Source organism: Maniola jurtina, chromosome 13 (assembly GCF_905333055.1).
Source record: "Maniola jurtina chromosome 13, ilManJurt1.1, whole genome shotgun sequence".
NCBI classification, from domain to species: domain Eukaryota; kingdom Metazoa; phylum Arthropoda; class Insecta; order Lepidoptera; family Nymphalidae; genus Maniola; species Maniola jurtina.
In genome coordinates, this window is record NC_060041.1 from 5,204,660 (window position 1) to 5,218,874 (window position 14,215).

The following is a 14,215-nucleotide window of genomic DNA, read 5'->3' on the forward strand; positions in this document are numbered from 1 at the left end:
CAATTTATTTTCTAGATTTCGATAGATGCTCCACTCCATATTCTTAATTTTCCTTTTCTTTTTTTTTCAGATCGATCAAAAGTCAAGCTGATCAAATATAAAGAAAGGTAAAGATATTTGGACTAATATGTTACAGACAAATCTGAACTGCCGGCACATCGCACAAATGTCTTATTCAAAGTCTAAACGCATAAGAATAGAATAGAAATTCTTTATTTGCATTATTTTACACTGCCTCCTCCAAAACCGAATTGATGAAACTGAATTTCGGTTTTGGACCAACAATTTAGGCACCCTACAAATTGACCGATACTCACTACGCAGCCGAAGTTTTGGTTTTGGAGTCTAAGCGCGTTCGGCATTCTACAGGATTGCCTAAGACATTTTGTAATGTGCCGGCATTTCGGCTTTGAACTATAACACAGACATTTCATATCCGGCATTAAATAATTATTTACTTTGCCCACCTCTTGCCCAAAACTATAGACAATGTCCAAACTTCTATGATAAGTATATAATTATTATGTAGAGCAAAAAACCTATTCATGTTGACGAACAATTCTCTATGGCCCGTAAAGACTTGGGCACACACAGACACAAAGCGTGACGGTAACTACACGGCACAACTGCACAGTCCCTTGTATACGCGGTAACTTGAATTTGTAAGGGCCATAGGAGATACGATGCTGATATTATACTCGTAGCATCAGTGATACTAGTAACGCTGCATCGCGATTTTACGATTTTCAGCGTTCGATCGCTGTAATGAGATCGAGCGTTTTAGCGATTGTTTCGATATTGCATCACGTTTCGACAACTTCTTGTACTCAATTGCTGTGTTTGAAATGATAAATAAAATCGTCTTGATCGCTGTGTCTAAAAATTGGATGTATGTAGAGGGGATCAATCAGTCGCGGCAACCAACTACCTTCGGCGGTGTTCCCGCTAGATTTCAACATGGGGTTATTCGAGGGGCGATTCAACGAATTCCTGAAAGGCCGGCAAGGCAACCTATTGGCGGTTCTTATGGTGCTGCAAATGCTCATGGGCGGCGGTAATCACTTAACATCAGTTGATCCGCCAGCTCGTTTGCTCGCTATTTTATAATAAAAACGGAGCTTCCGAGAAGCAACTAAATTCAAGATACCGAGTTGAAAAAACTTCCGTCCGCGCCGCGCGTTCTATGACCAAGCCTAAAGAGAGTTAATTATACATCTCAGTGTCTTTACTCTTCAGTGATGACCGCAGGCCAAACGGCCGACCGTTAGACACTTTGGAACTAATACAAGAATTTATGTGCCGTTAACGTCTGCGCGGAAAAACGCGTGATCACACTTTTAAAATTATGTACGGATTCAAGTGCCACATATCTAAAGTGGAGTCCACACGCCGTTGCTTGACAACCAAGCCCAAGCTTCAATTACAGCTTTTACAGGTTTCGTACGTTCAGATACGTACTACATAGGCAAATTAGATTGTGTGGATGCAACATCAAATACCTACTGCAATTTAGTATTTTGCGAGACCGAGTCACCTTGATAAACTCCTCTTTTTGTCACGAACTCCTTTTCTTTGTCCTTCTCCTTGTCTTCACTTTTGTCATGTAACATTTTCCTTCACATGAAAAAGCTAGTGAATAAATAAATAAATCTGTTTCCATCTTATTTGCATATTTTTACTTGTCTGCGATCTCATCTAATGCTGATGATTTTATTTATATATGCAGTCATTTCAAATGGAAAATTTACTAAGACCTCTCTCATTGGTACATCGTACAATTGAATAAGGTGAGTACTAAGTAGACAGTATGAGTTCGTCCTTATACAAACAAAATTGAGGATTCATTATATGGTAATTAATATACTTATGATAACAATTGCATGTATGACAATGTGATTCTTTTGAGTACGTAATAATTGCATGATGTTTATGGGAAAACAATGGGCAGTTAGTTTTTTGTGCGGTTCATTTTAGTTCATGGTGAAAAACTACATAAATATATAGATGGATACCCGACTATAATATAAATAATTCACACGGTTGTATCGTGGTTGTATCTGTACCTACACATAGTACTCACGTAGATATAATTAGAATCGGTATTGATAGAATTGAGAGAATATTTTAGATTTTAATTAACAAAATTATAGCCTTATACTACTTTCTCGAAAAATCCAAATCTCATTAGAGGCAAGCAAATAGGCAAATGTAATTAGAGAAGCTTCCCTATAGCGCGCTCCTCAGTGCTTTATCGATCTAGGTATTTGGTGGAAAGATTTCTCTTCTGAGGTCTCTGTTCTGCCGCGCAATTGTTTCGCTTTTTACGCTCTATGAATTTATACTATCTCAGATATTATGTCTCAGAATTTATGCTGTCATCTGAAGCTATTGTTAGCTGAAATTGATGAAACTAATTGCGTCTACCACCCTATCGGTAAACTCATGTCGCTAAGTAATAAAGCTTTCCAGTAAAGTGCCTCGTGGAAACAACTTAGTGCATCTGGAATCTAATATGTCTTACCCATTCCAGGTTTAAGCGCTTCCCCTCCCTTCCTATCACTATGTCCTACTCAAGCGGTGATCCTACGAATAAAAAAGCTTTTTTTCCAAAAGGCTGAGAAAAATTAGTAAACTTTTACTTGAGATTTGGAGATAATCTTAAGCATTCGCAAATTATCAAATGATGTCTAACGAAACAACCATGAGACGACCCGCAGAACAATACTAGACTGGCGCCGAAATAATCCGTGAGACATTGAGGCCATGCGGTTATGAGGTTCCCAAGCACGCCTCGAAAGCTTATTGTTTTCTTTACACAATGTTTTGAAGCTGTACGCCGTTTAATTGTGGGTATAGCTTGAAGGTGTGAATTAGCAGGAGTGATTAATTTTTTTGTAGTATTTAGTATATGCAAAACTGGTAGAATCTGCAAACAACGTCAAGCTTCATAGTCATTAGATGGTTCCACGGCAGCTCAAGTGGAGGAGAAGTCTCAGGCTGAGATCTATAGAGTGCACTTTAACTTTCCTCGGACTTAAGAAACTGTTAAAAAAATAAAAAAAAACTGAAATGAAAAATTCCCGAATGCAAGCTACCTCTGTATCAAATTTTGTAGTAATCGGTTAAACAGATGACTCTAAATCCCGTGAACTCCGTGAAATCCGAATTAACTCTTTGATTTTCCGGGATAAAAATAGTATATCCGTCCGCGGGATGTAAGCTGACTCTGTTCCCGTTAAAATCGGTTAAACTGTTAAGCCGTGAAAAGCTAGCAGACAGACACACTTTCGAATTTATAATATTAGTATGGATTGGGTTTCTTTGTTATTATTTCTATGTTCTCCTTCTTCTGTTACTCACGAATCAGCTATTGGACGCAGAGGTCATTGGTTTTCTTTATAGAAGCTCGCCAGCGCGTAACCCGCCAAGGCGCTGCACGGTGGGTTGACGAGTGACGCAAGCATTTGCCAAATAAGCAATTGTATATCGCTTATAACAGTATTATACACAGAGAGGTGGTGGTACCTCTAGAGGTGATATGATTTTATGGATCCTATAGAGTACAGAGAGTAATATTATAGATCCTATAGAAAGTAATATTTTCAGCGGCAAATACTTAATGGTCTTTATAAACAACAACGTTTTTTCAGTTTTTGTATTGAAACTCTTACAATTTTGAAAGTCTTTTAATTTTGACCAACTTCTGCTGTCCCGATTTTTTTCTTTCGATACAATGATGAATGAATTATGAAGTCATGCTTATATGAAACTGAATCGAACGGCGTTAAGAAAAAGTCAATTTCATTGATTTTTATCGAATAACCTACCTACCTAGATGTACCTATTCTATTCCCTTTACAACCTCTCACACTGCCAAGAGTAGACATCTCATATATAGATAAGTGCTTCCCTGTCCACTTTTTCTTTCTTTTTATTTTTATTGTTAAAACTTTCTGGTACTAATAAAAAAAAAACTCACGTTGACCAAAAAATTGTCATGTCAAAATTGCTTTCATAAAAAAAGTGCTGAAGTTTCCTCAGACGGTTTCCTTGTTATCTCCTATGGTTTCGGCATCGATGTATTTCGGATTTCCCCATACTGCGCCAGTTATAAAAAACTGTATATCTATGCAAAAAATCTGATCGATCCTTTTCAGTGTGATTGAAGAACAAAGCAACAAACAAACACACTTTCGTTATTTTATAAAATGGGCAGTGTTGATTTAATTCCTTTACACTTTTGCATAATTAGTTGCAGATACTTCTTCGATCTTCTATAATGTACATCTCTATAGCTTATAACTCAATGACTATACTATCTCGTATAATATACTGAGTGGAATTCAACCTTGGCTCTTTGCCCAATTTTGAAAGCGGTCACTGTCCTTTGCGGTGAAAAATAATGTTTGATTGTTTTGTGGTCAATTTTGAGTTGGATCATAAAAAGTTGAGAATTGAGTGCTCCTCAAAATTATTTCGATTTTCCCACACTGTAGGTGTACGTGCTTTATTTGAACTGTTTATCATAAAATTGTTATTTGTATAATTTATTTCTCTCATTATCTATAAATAAATCGATTGAGATAAAATATACCTACTGACGACGGAAAGCTTTTTTTTTTATTCACTATAGGCAAGCGCTTGACCACAATCACACCTGATGGAAAGTGATGATGTGGTCTAAGATGGGACGCGTTTACCTAGAAGGTGCCTATTCACTCTTGCTCCGTAGTTTGGTAATAAATAAATCTAAAATTTTAAATGATAGATTGGTATACCTGTGGATAATTTTCGATCACGAAGTAAAATACAAAATTGTCAATCTTATTTTTATTAAATCTCCGAATCATTATAAAAGAAGGAAATTTTTAACTTTATTTTTTCTAAGAAAGTTAATTTAGAATCGTCTATTGCGTTTTTATTTCCTAGCATCATTGGTTGATTTGTTGAAAGTTATTTACGTACTTTTTTTGGCAAACCGAATAGGTACTATCTATCTCACTTCTGTTTAATATCCAGATGTCGAATTAATTTCGAGTAAAAACTTACATTTTTTCTCCGATTAGAATTTACGAATTAAGTATAAACTGATAAGTATAATACTAGAAAAGCTCAAACTGAAAATAATCTTCACTTACAGATAGTTATAACTAGGTACCATTTTGATATCTACTGATTTATCTCAACACCAATGCCTTTAATTGATATAACATTTGACCTTAATTATTCGCACAATTATTGATTGGCCTTTATATTCTAATTATACCAGTGCCTCAGAAAATAAATTAACTAATTAAAGGTTATTTAGGTATAGATTATGTATAAATGATATCCGTATGTATTTTTGTATGTTTATCCCTCGTTAACTTAGGCATATAAAGGCATATACAGGCAGGTAAAGTTTTTGACGAAAGCACATACCAACGCATTTTGGGTGATTGACTAAAACTACATTAAATGTTATTTAAGACTAATCAATACAATAAACTAAAATCTAAATTAAAACTAAGTAACAAAAATAGGAAAATTAAAATTGACACTATTTTCATCGATTTGGTATATAAAGATGCAGATTAGGTAAGCAAAGAAGTACCATACCTAACTAAGATGGTGGCGAATGGCGAAGGTATGGCTATTGCCCCTTTGGATGGCCCAACTAATTATTTAGACCCGGTTGTTTCTGTAACTTTTTTGGTAGTTTTTCAAAAACTCGCTCAAAGTCCCGGGACCTCCGTTCGCATGTTTTAACTTTTTTAATCAGATAGGAACCCTTTATTTTTCCGGGATGAAAAGTACCCTATCACTTTCTAGGTAGGTAAGTAGTCTTTAAGCTTGTGTCTTTTTTGAAATCGATCGAGTAGAGTATCGAGAGTGTTAAGAAGTAACAAACAAACTGATACACCTTCGGATTAATAATATTAATAATAAATATAGTATGGAAGTATGAAGACGTAGCGTTCAAGCATCAAGCTCCCGTTACTGCCTACCGTTACGGTGACACTTAACGGTTACGTAACCACACCGCATCAGCCTTGGTTAATTACAACCACGTAGAACATAGCGTCGCTCGGGTTGAACGCTTATTAGAGCATGATTGCGTCTTGGTCATAATCCAAAACAGATACAAAGAATTTGGCTAAATAGAGGCCTCTCAGAAACGCTACCTTCTTCGACATCGAAACGTAGGAAGCTATTTGTCACTAGCTTGTACGCATCTAGGTACGGCCGTCTTTGAAAATCTATAGAAACGCTGTGTTGGTGTGAAATATATATTTTTCATAGATATGAAAAATCTGTTACAAAAAACCTATATTTATCGATGGAACTCTATGATTTATGTATGGTATAAATTATAATAATAAGTTTGCGGTGGTTGAAAATTCGTGACCAACTAGGTACTAAAGTATTTCATATCACTAATGCTGTTCTATCGTTTATTTTATTTTGTTTGTTCGCACATATTTCGCTGATATTTAAATATTACTGTTTTTGTAAAATATTTTGTGTATTATGTACAAATAAATTCAATTCAATTCAATTCAAAGTTAATTGGTTTCTTTTATCTTATGCAAATAATCTCTCAGTAATGAATTCCTTTTATGAAATGAGATCTGATTCCAGGTGGACTTGGTGTTCGCCTGATGGGAAAACAAGGAACGAAATTGACTTTGTCTTAACAGATATTCCAAAGATAATTCATAACATCGAAATCTTGAACCAAGTACCATACCCATCGGATCACAGGCTAGTTAGAGCAACTGTCTCTCTCGATTCCGGCAAAAAAAGTAGAGCTCTCTTTTCAAATAACAAAAAAATATTAAGACACGACGAAGAGATAGAGGCATATAGAAAGTATCTTGTAGAGCATAGTACAGATGTTGCTCTTGAAAATGAAGACACAGTCCAAAGTTATTACAATAAAATAGAAAACTACATTAAAAATGGCATAAAATTCTCGAATAACGAAGTAAGAAGTACAGGTAGAAATATTATATCGGTAGAGACAAAAAATCTTATAAACAAGCGCTTAGAGCTTCAGAATACGTACCCAAAGACTCCTAAGATAAAAAAAGAACTGACAAAAATTTATTAAATTGTAAATAATAAAATTAAAGAAGATTATAAAAATTATAGATTTTCCGTAATAGAAAGATCCCTTCGAGAGAAACGTGGTATGAAGCGAGCCAATAGGGAACTTGCAATTTACAAAACATGGATACCGAGCTTGCAAGAGAAACAAAAAATCTCTGCCAACCGAAAAGCTATTCTAGAGACAGCATCTAAATTCTATAAAAAGCTCTATGACACAAGCATTAATTCGGAAACGCACTCCATACACAACATAGAGAATGAAGGGAATACAATAAGAGAGGAGTGGAACGAACTTGACATACTCAATGCAATTAAACGCCTGAAAACCGAAAAAAGCACAGGTCCGGACAACATACCAAATGAGGCCATCAAATACGCTGCGGACATCTTGATAACCCCTATATATAACCTATTTAAATTAATAAAAATTCAAGAGTCAGTCCCTCATCAATGGGTAGAATCACATATTACTCTACTATACAAAAAAGGAGATCCTAAAGATGTACAAAATTACCGCCCAATAAGCTTGATGTGCTGTCTTTATAAGCTTTTTTCTTCTTGTCTGCTCAGTAAAATAAGCGACCAGATTGACTTAAACCAACCCAAGGAACAAGCTGGCTTCCGCAAGGGTTTTTCCACAATGGACCACATCCATACGGTAGAGCAAATACTAGAAAAATACAAAGAAAAAAGAGCATCTCTATATGTAGCATTTATTGACTATAAAAAAGCGTTCGATACAATTTTCCATACATGCATATGGGATGCCCTCAAAGACTGCAAAATAAATAGTAATTATATAAATATAATAAAGGATATTTATAAAAGGAGTAAAAGTAGAGTAAAGTTGGAAACATTTGGACCGCCATTTGAAATAAATAGAGGCGTCAAACAAGGAGATCCTCTTTCTCCAAAAATATTTATAGCAGTATTAGAATCAATTTTCAAAACTCTACATTGGGAAAATTTGGGCATAAAAATCAAAGGTTCCTCTCTAACACACTTAAGATTTGCAGATGATCTAGTGATTTTCGCCGAAAATAGTAGGGACATGCAATACATGGTAAAGACTCTACATGAAGCCAGCCTAAGATTCGGCTTGGAAATGAACGAAGGGAAAACAAAAGTTATGACAAACGCAAACCAATTCCCCATTTATGTGGGCGAAAACATCCTAGAGTATGTGGAAAAATACATCTACCTAGGAAAGCAAATATCTTTTAAGCCACATTGTAATACCGAAGAGGTGGAAAGAAGAATAACAATGGCCTGGAATAAGTACTGGTCGATGAAAGAAATTTTTAAAAATCGATTGCCAGTAACTCTCAAAAAAATTGCCATGGACTCTTGCGTGCTCCCGTGCCTTACCTACGGCGCTCAAACCTGGGTTTTTACCAAAAATATAAAAAACAAAATAAAAGTATGTCAACGAGCTATGGAGCGCAGTCTCTTAAATATTAAAAAAATTCAAAAATTTAAGGCATCAGATATAAGAGAAGAAACAAATATGATAGATTTCCTAAAACATGCTCTCTCATTAAAATGGAAATGGGCCGGCCATATTGCGAGACTGCAGGACGAGAGATGGACTCAAAAAGTCACTACGTGGATCGGACCTCAAGGCAAAAGAAGACGTGGAAGACCTAACTCTAGATGGGAAGATGATATCATATCCGTTGCGGGCAGAGACTGGAAGGAGTTGGCAAAAAACAGGAAAAACTGGTCAGTTTTGGAGGAGGCCTACACCCAAGAGGGTTTCTCATCTTCACACTAACAGATATATATGTATACTAATAAACATGTAAACATAATTAAAAAAAAAAAAAAAAAAATTAAGTAGAAAGAGCTAGAATAATAGAGCGATAAATTACAGAATAAGAATAATAGTAACAGAAATTAAATTGAAAATCATTTGAAATACATTCAATAATAAATAATAATTATACTCTCTATTGTACTACTCTATTGTATGTTTAATGTAATTTGACATAGATGAATTGAATTGTTGTAATGTAATTTGACATAGATAAATTGAATTGTTGTAATGTAATTTGACATAGATAAATTTTTGTTTATAAAAAGAATGTAAATTATTGTAAGATTAGTAATCAATTTTAATGTACATATTATAAACAGTAATTACTGAATAGGAATAATTAATAAGACTTAGTAAAATAAATTGAATTAAAATGTAATTTTTTAAACAATATCAATAATAACTTTAGGTACACTACTTTATATTATTTTAAAAATGTAATTTAGTTTTTGTAATTTTTTTTTGTTCATCTAAAAATATAAACTACTGTAAGATAAGTTATAATTGTTTAATATGATGTTGTTCATAATGACTAGTATATAATTATATTGTAAAATAACCAAATGTGAAATGAAGAGAGAAAATAAAAGGCTTATTATTATTATTATTATTATCTTATGCAAAGGCGATTTGGTGTTATTATCACAGAGAACGTCATGAACCTGGGTAGCCTGAGCCATCTCATTTCCAAATCTTTTGTACTAATGCTTAGAGCTTAGCTTACCAAAGCTTAGAACCTACAGAAGTCTATGCCCTCAACCTCATTGCTGAGTCAGTGATGCCGTCGAACACACGTGTTCCCTATTTGGTACATAGGTATGTGTAAGCAAAACTGGGACAAAAAAATTGTACATCCATACATCTATTGTCAGTGGCTTCAAACATGGGTTCGCCTTCCGTCCGCAATCCGATGTGCTAGAATAATAGCTTATTGTTCTCACAAGTCACGACACCTTAGCCCTATACTAGCAAACGATTTTCGTATTTAATCAACCATGATAGGGACCAGTTTAGAGTGAAATGCTTAGTCCAAATGGTGTCATATGTGTTAGTCCATAATTTTATTCTCCTAGGCATTGCATACTGTGTGTATTCATAGATAGGTACTGCGAGGCTATCGACTATCCGCATAATATTATGTTTAAACTATAGAATATAATTAACGAACTCCATCCCTCTCCATCTCCATCTCCACTCACTCCACCATTCACCATCCATCGTCGTTGTCGTTACTCCCCATCGTCGTCATCATCACCTAATAGATAGACGCCTACAGGGACTTCGTCTGTGGTGGCGTTTGCTGGCGCGCGTGTTGTGACTTTTTGGAGTGTTTTTTTGTTAGAAGTGGCCGGTTTTTGCGTTCTGCTGGTGTTTATTGGTGGTGGAATTGACTGGGAAGCGCTCTAAAGGGGCGCCGCGTGTATGTCGGCAGACGCCGGCACAGACGAAGTCCATACTTATACATATAGTTTCCCCAAAGTTTCCCTAACTTGTAAATAACTATAAACTTGACATTGGCTAATCAGTGTAAGGCCAGACGAGAGAAAAAAAAAAGACGCCTACAGCTGGACAGTCTCTTGTAGGTATTTCTACAGACTTATTTTACCTACGATCCCCACGACCTTACGCCGCTGAATCCAGCGGCTCCTAGCGACTTGTTCTATGTCATCTGTCCATCTAGCTAGGGGATCTGCCAACACTGTGCCTTTTGTCGCTGTTGCCGGGGCTGATACTTTCCGATGTTCTAGGAATTGTCTGCGGTTCTTACCAATCGTCGCAGTCAAAGCCGTACATTTACCCATCACTGAAGCATGAAAACTCACGTGTGATCCGCGCGGGTGATGTCGTGAAATCGATTTCGTTTATTGTCTACGGAGTGAATTAAGAATTATTGGTAGTTATAGTAGGTACTATTACTTGGTGCACAGTGAAAGTTTTGCGTAATTCATAAAAATGTAATCCCCTACGGATGCGGAAAATTAATTCATACTATGCAATATCTACTACAAATGTTAAAATGTGTCTGTCTGTCTGTCTCCTACCTTTTCACGGCCTACTAGTTTAACCGATTTCTAGGTTTGGTACAGAGACAGCTTGCATCCCCAAGACGGGCATAGACTTTTTCATTCTGGAAATCAAAAAGTAAAAAATACTATTTTAACATCCTTCAGTAGGTAGGACCGATTTTTCAAACGCTATAAAAATAAAGTAATCTGAGGAATAAACTAAACTTTTTGAACGATTTGCTATACTTACTGTCAAAACATCAAAATTATTCCTCAGGTAGATAATTAAATATTATTTAGAAATTAAAAGATTTACTGGCGCTACGTTATAAGTTAAATCGTGTTGATTTAATTAATTACTTTAATCGTATGAAGAGATCGGGGATGATTAATTGATCCATTATTGTAGTATTACCTATTGTGAACACAAACACGGTCAAGGCTGAGTGCATGCAGGTTGTATCTTTAGATCTACCAAATATCTACCAACGACCAACGACATAATAATATTATTAGGTATGTTGATAGGTATCACATGACATGAGTGCAGAGATAAGAGGATTGAAAGTAACGTAATTAAACTGAAATGCCATTATAAATAAGTTTTCTTTTACGATAACATGCAATGGTCCCACCATAAATGCTATTGTAAATACTGAGCCTATTGCTACCTAGTACCTACCTACTGGACACCTTTACCTTTGAATACTTTGGACATTTACAATTGTCATTCCCAAGATTAGTGTTGGAAGGAAGAATTGCAGGCACTAGAGCTCAAGGTCGCCATAGACGCAAATAGTTGGACGATATAAAGGGGTGGACACTGGACACGGCTTGGTTACCCGAAGTTGAAAGAGGCGGCTTTAAATAGGTAGAGAAGCTTTTTGAAAGATGATCGCCAAACTTCATTTCGAAGAAGGCACGCGAGGATGATGACAAACATGAGACTTTCTCTAAAATCTAATCGAATTCGCGGCAAGTCCTATCTTTTACTCACCATTCTTCATAATTTTATAGGAAAGCTTTCTTCTCTGAGTGTCAAGACTCATGACCAGTTTAATATACATAAACTCTTCAGATTTTATAGCCACGGTTATTTATCTCTTTTTGAGTGTCTGTAATACTTATGTTCTTATGAGTTGTGGTACAATAAAATGTCATATTTCCTACATACGATTGGTACATAATGTACCTAAGTAATTATTTACCTGTTTAAGTAAAGAAAAGTATTTAATATTGAGTATATTATAAACCAGCAGACATAATTTGCTTAATATTTGTAATCGATTAATAATATATTGCCTGCAATCGCCGTACACTTGTCCAGTTACTGACGTAACTTCCTATAGCGGAAGTACTAGTCGGCTTACTTTCATCTGCCTTGTTACTGGTACAGTAGGACAGGCTTGAGTGCCGACAGCGACTGCCTGTATGTAATGCAATACTAGGCTAGTCTACAGAAACATAGTACTTACACGTGCCTGTGCAGTTATTTGCGGGAAATCTGCAAATTATTTCGAGTATACAGCCACGGATATCATACTCATGGCTACATCAGCGAAATCGCTCAACATTGAGGAACTGGGTTATTCTGTTTAGCGACCCTTATAAAGCTGCCCTAGGGTTTGTAGGTAACGTATATCCCGGACTAAAAAATTTTAAAAATTCGCGTCCGGGATGAATAGACGGGACACGTTTCTGAGTATACATCCTACAGTGGCCGTTTTAAGGTGGATAAAAAGGATAAGCCGAGGAATCTAAGTAGTAGAAGTAATCTGTAATAACTTATAAGTAATTAGTCATGACTCATGACCACATATTTTATACGAATATAGGCCTTCTATAACAAGTGCTAACATGCTTGATCCTCAGCTTTCTTTATCATGGATGACCCCTTTCCGCCACTAAAAAAAGAAACCTGTGTAGACTTTGTGAGTATTAATAATACAACAGACAAAAGAGGAATAGCTATTTTAAATAGATATAAGTAAGTATGTCAAATCGCGGTTTCCAGATTTTAAAATTACATATCGACTATATCCTATCAATTTAAATTTTCCATAGAAGAGCGAAAGTTCTATAAAACTTGCTTTTAAACGGTGCCGCATTTATGCAACAAAATATGCCCCACTAACGATAAAAGGCAAACCAACAGCTAACATTATCCGTTCTAAATCAATCAAGAGTTTTATCGAATTTGGCAATATCCGTCGCTTTTTTATTGAGAACACGTTTTCATATAACGAACTATTAATGATTGAGATCGCATTTAAATCTAACACAGAACCAAGTCAATTAACATTACAACCTTAAAGTTGTAATATCTGTTAGATATTTTCATAATATCCTAATCGGCAGAGCTTCAATACTCATGGTTTAAGTACATTTAAACCATGAGTATTGAAGCTCTGCCGATTAGGATAGAAATTACACCAACAGCACCAGAATTGAGGAGTTGGAACCCGAAATATAATATTATCAAACTCTACTTTATTTATAATCTGCAGAAATCTGAGAGGCGCGTGGTTTTGGTGGTTACCTAATACCTACCCCCGCATCACTAAAATTGAAGAGTTTGAATTCTGAGCTACCTACATAAAGTTTTGTTGCCGTGAGAATAAAATTCCTGTGCGAAGTTTCATAAGAATCAAAAAAAAAAAAAGATAATTATTTTATGCGATCCAACTTACGGTTCAGACTCTACCACTGGTTAGTGAAAGATTCTACTGAGTAAGGCCGGAAAGAATCTCAGATACTTAACATATTGTATTCCATGAAGTCATCGGTTCATTAGATAATTGCTAGAATCATTCATCGCAACATTTTAACTAAAGTGAAGCAATTAAAAATAAAATTCTTTAAGAGATGCCACGGTTTTAACATAACGTTTATTAAGCCTAATTTGATGTTTCCATTTCCTTTGAATTTCACCTCTGCGTCAGTGTTGAAAGCAAGCCTATGTTTAGAGAATGTATAAAGGGAGATAAAGATCGTAGTCAAGCGAAAACTTGTCAACAAAAAAAAATATAACAAGTAGATAGACGGAAGTGAAACCGACTCTCAAAAAGTGAGAAGTAAAATTATTAAAACGTATCGTTATGGTCATTGATTCATCACTTGCCAGTTTATATCTTTCTTACGTTAGCACTTTCTCTTTCGTTTGTGATCAAGTGCCAATGTCCCAATAATTTTCATTGTAATCAAAAGCACTGACAAAAATACCTGCCACTCCTTTGTCTCTATTTGTACTGCTTTGGCGATACGTTTCAACAGAAAGTTGTGTGTACTTAATACAGTTTAT

The 14,215-nt window shown here is 35.5% G+C and overlaps 1 protein-coding gene across 5 annotated transcripts in view; it reads left to right on the top strand.

The window, feature by feature from the left end:
* Positions 1–14,215, top strand: part of LOC123870882 (zinc finger CCCH domain-containing protein 13) — a 76,034-nt gene that overhangs the window by 27,693 nt on the left and 34,126 nt on the right. For 3 of the 5 annotated variants that reach the window (XM_045914362.1, XM_045914368.1, XM_045914364.1), the window contains one exon: positions 71–107. The exons of 1 other annotated variant lie outside the window; for it this stretch is intronic. The gene's annotated coding sequence lies outside the window, so the exon portion shown is untranslated. The remainder of the gene's footprint in view (positions 1–70; positions 108–14,215) is intronic. One more of the 5 variants, XM_045914363.1, reaches the window with a different exon arrangement.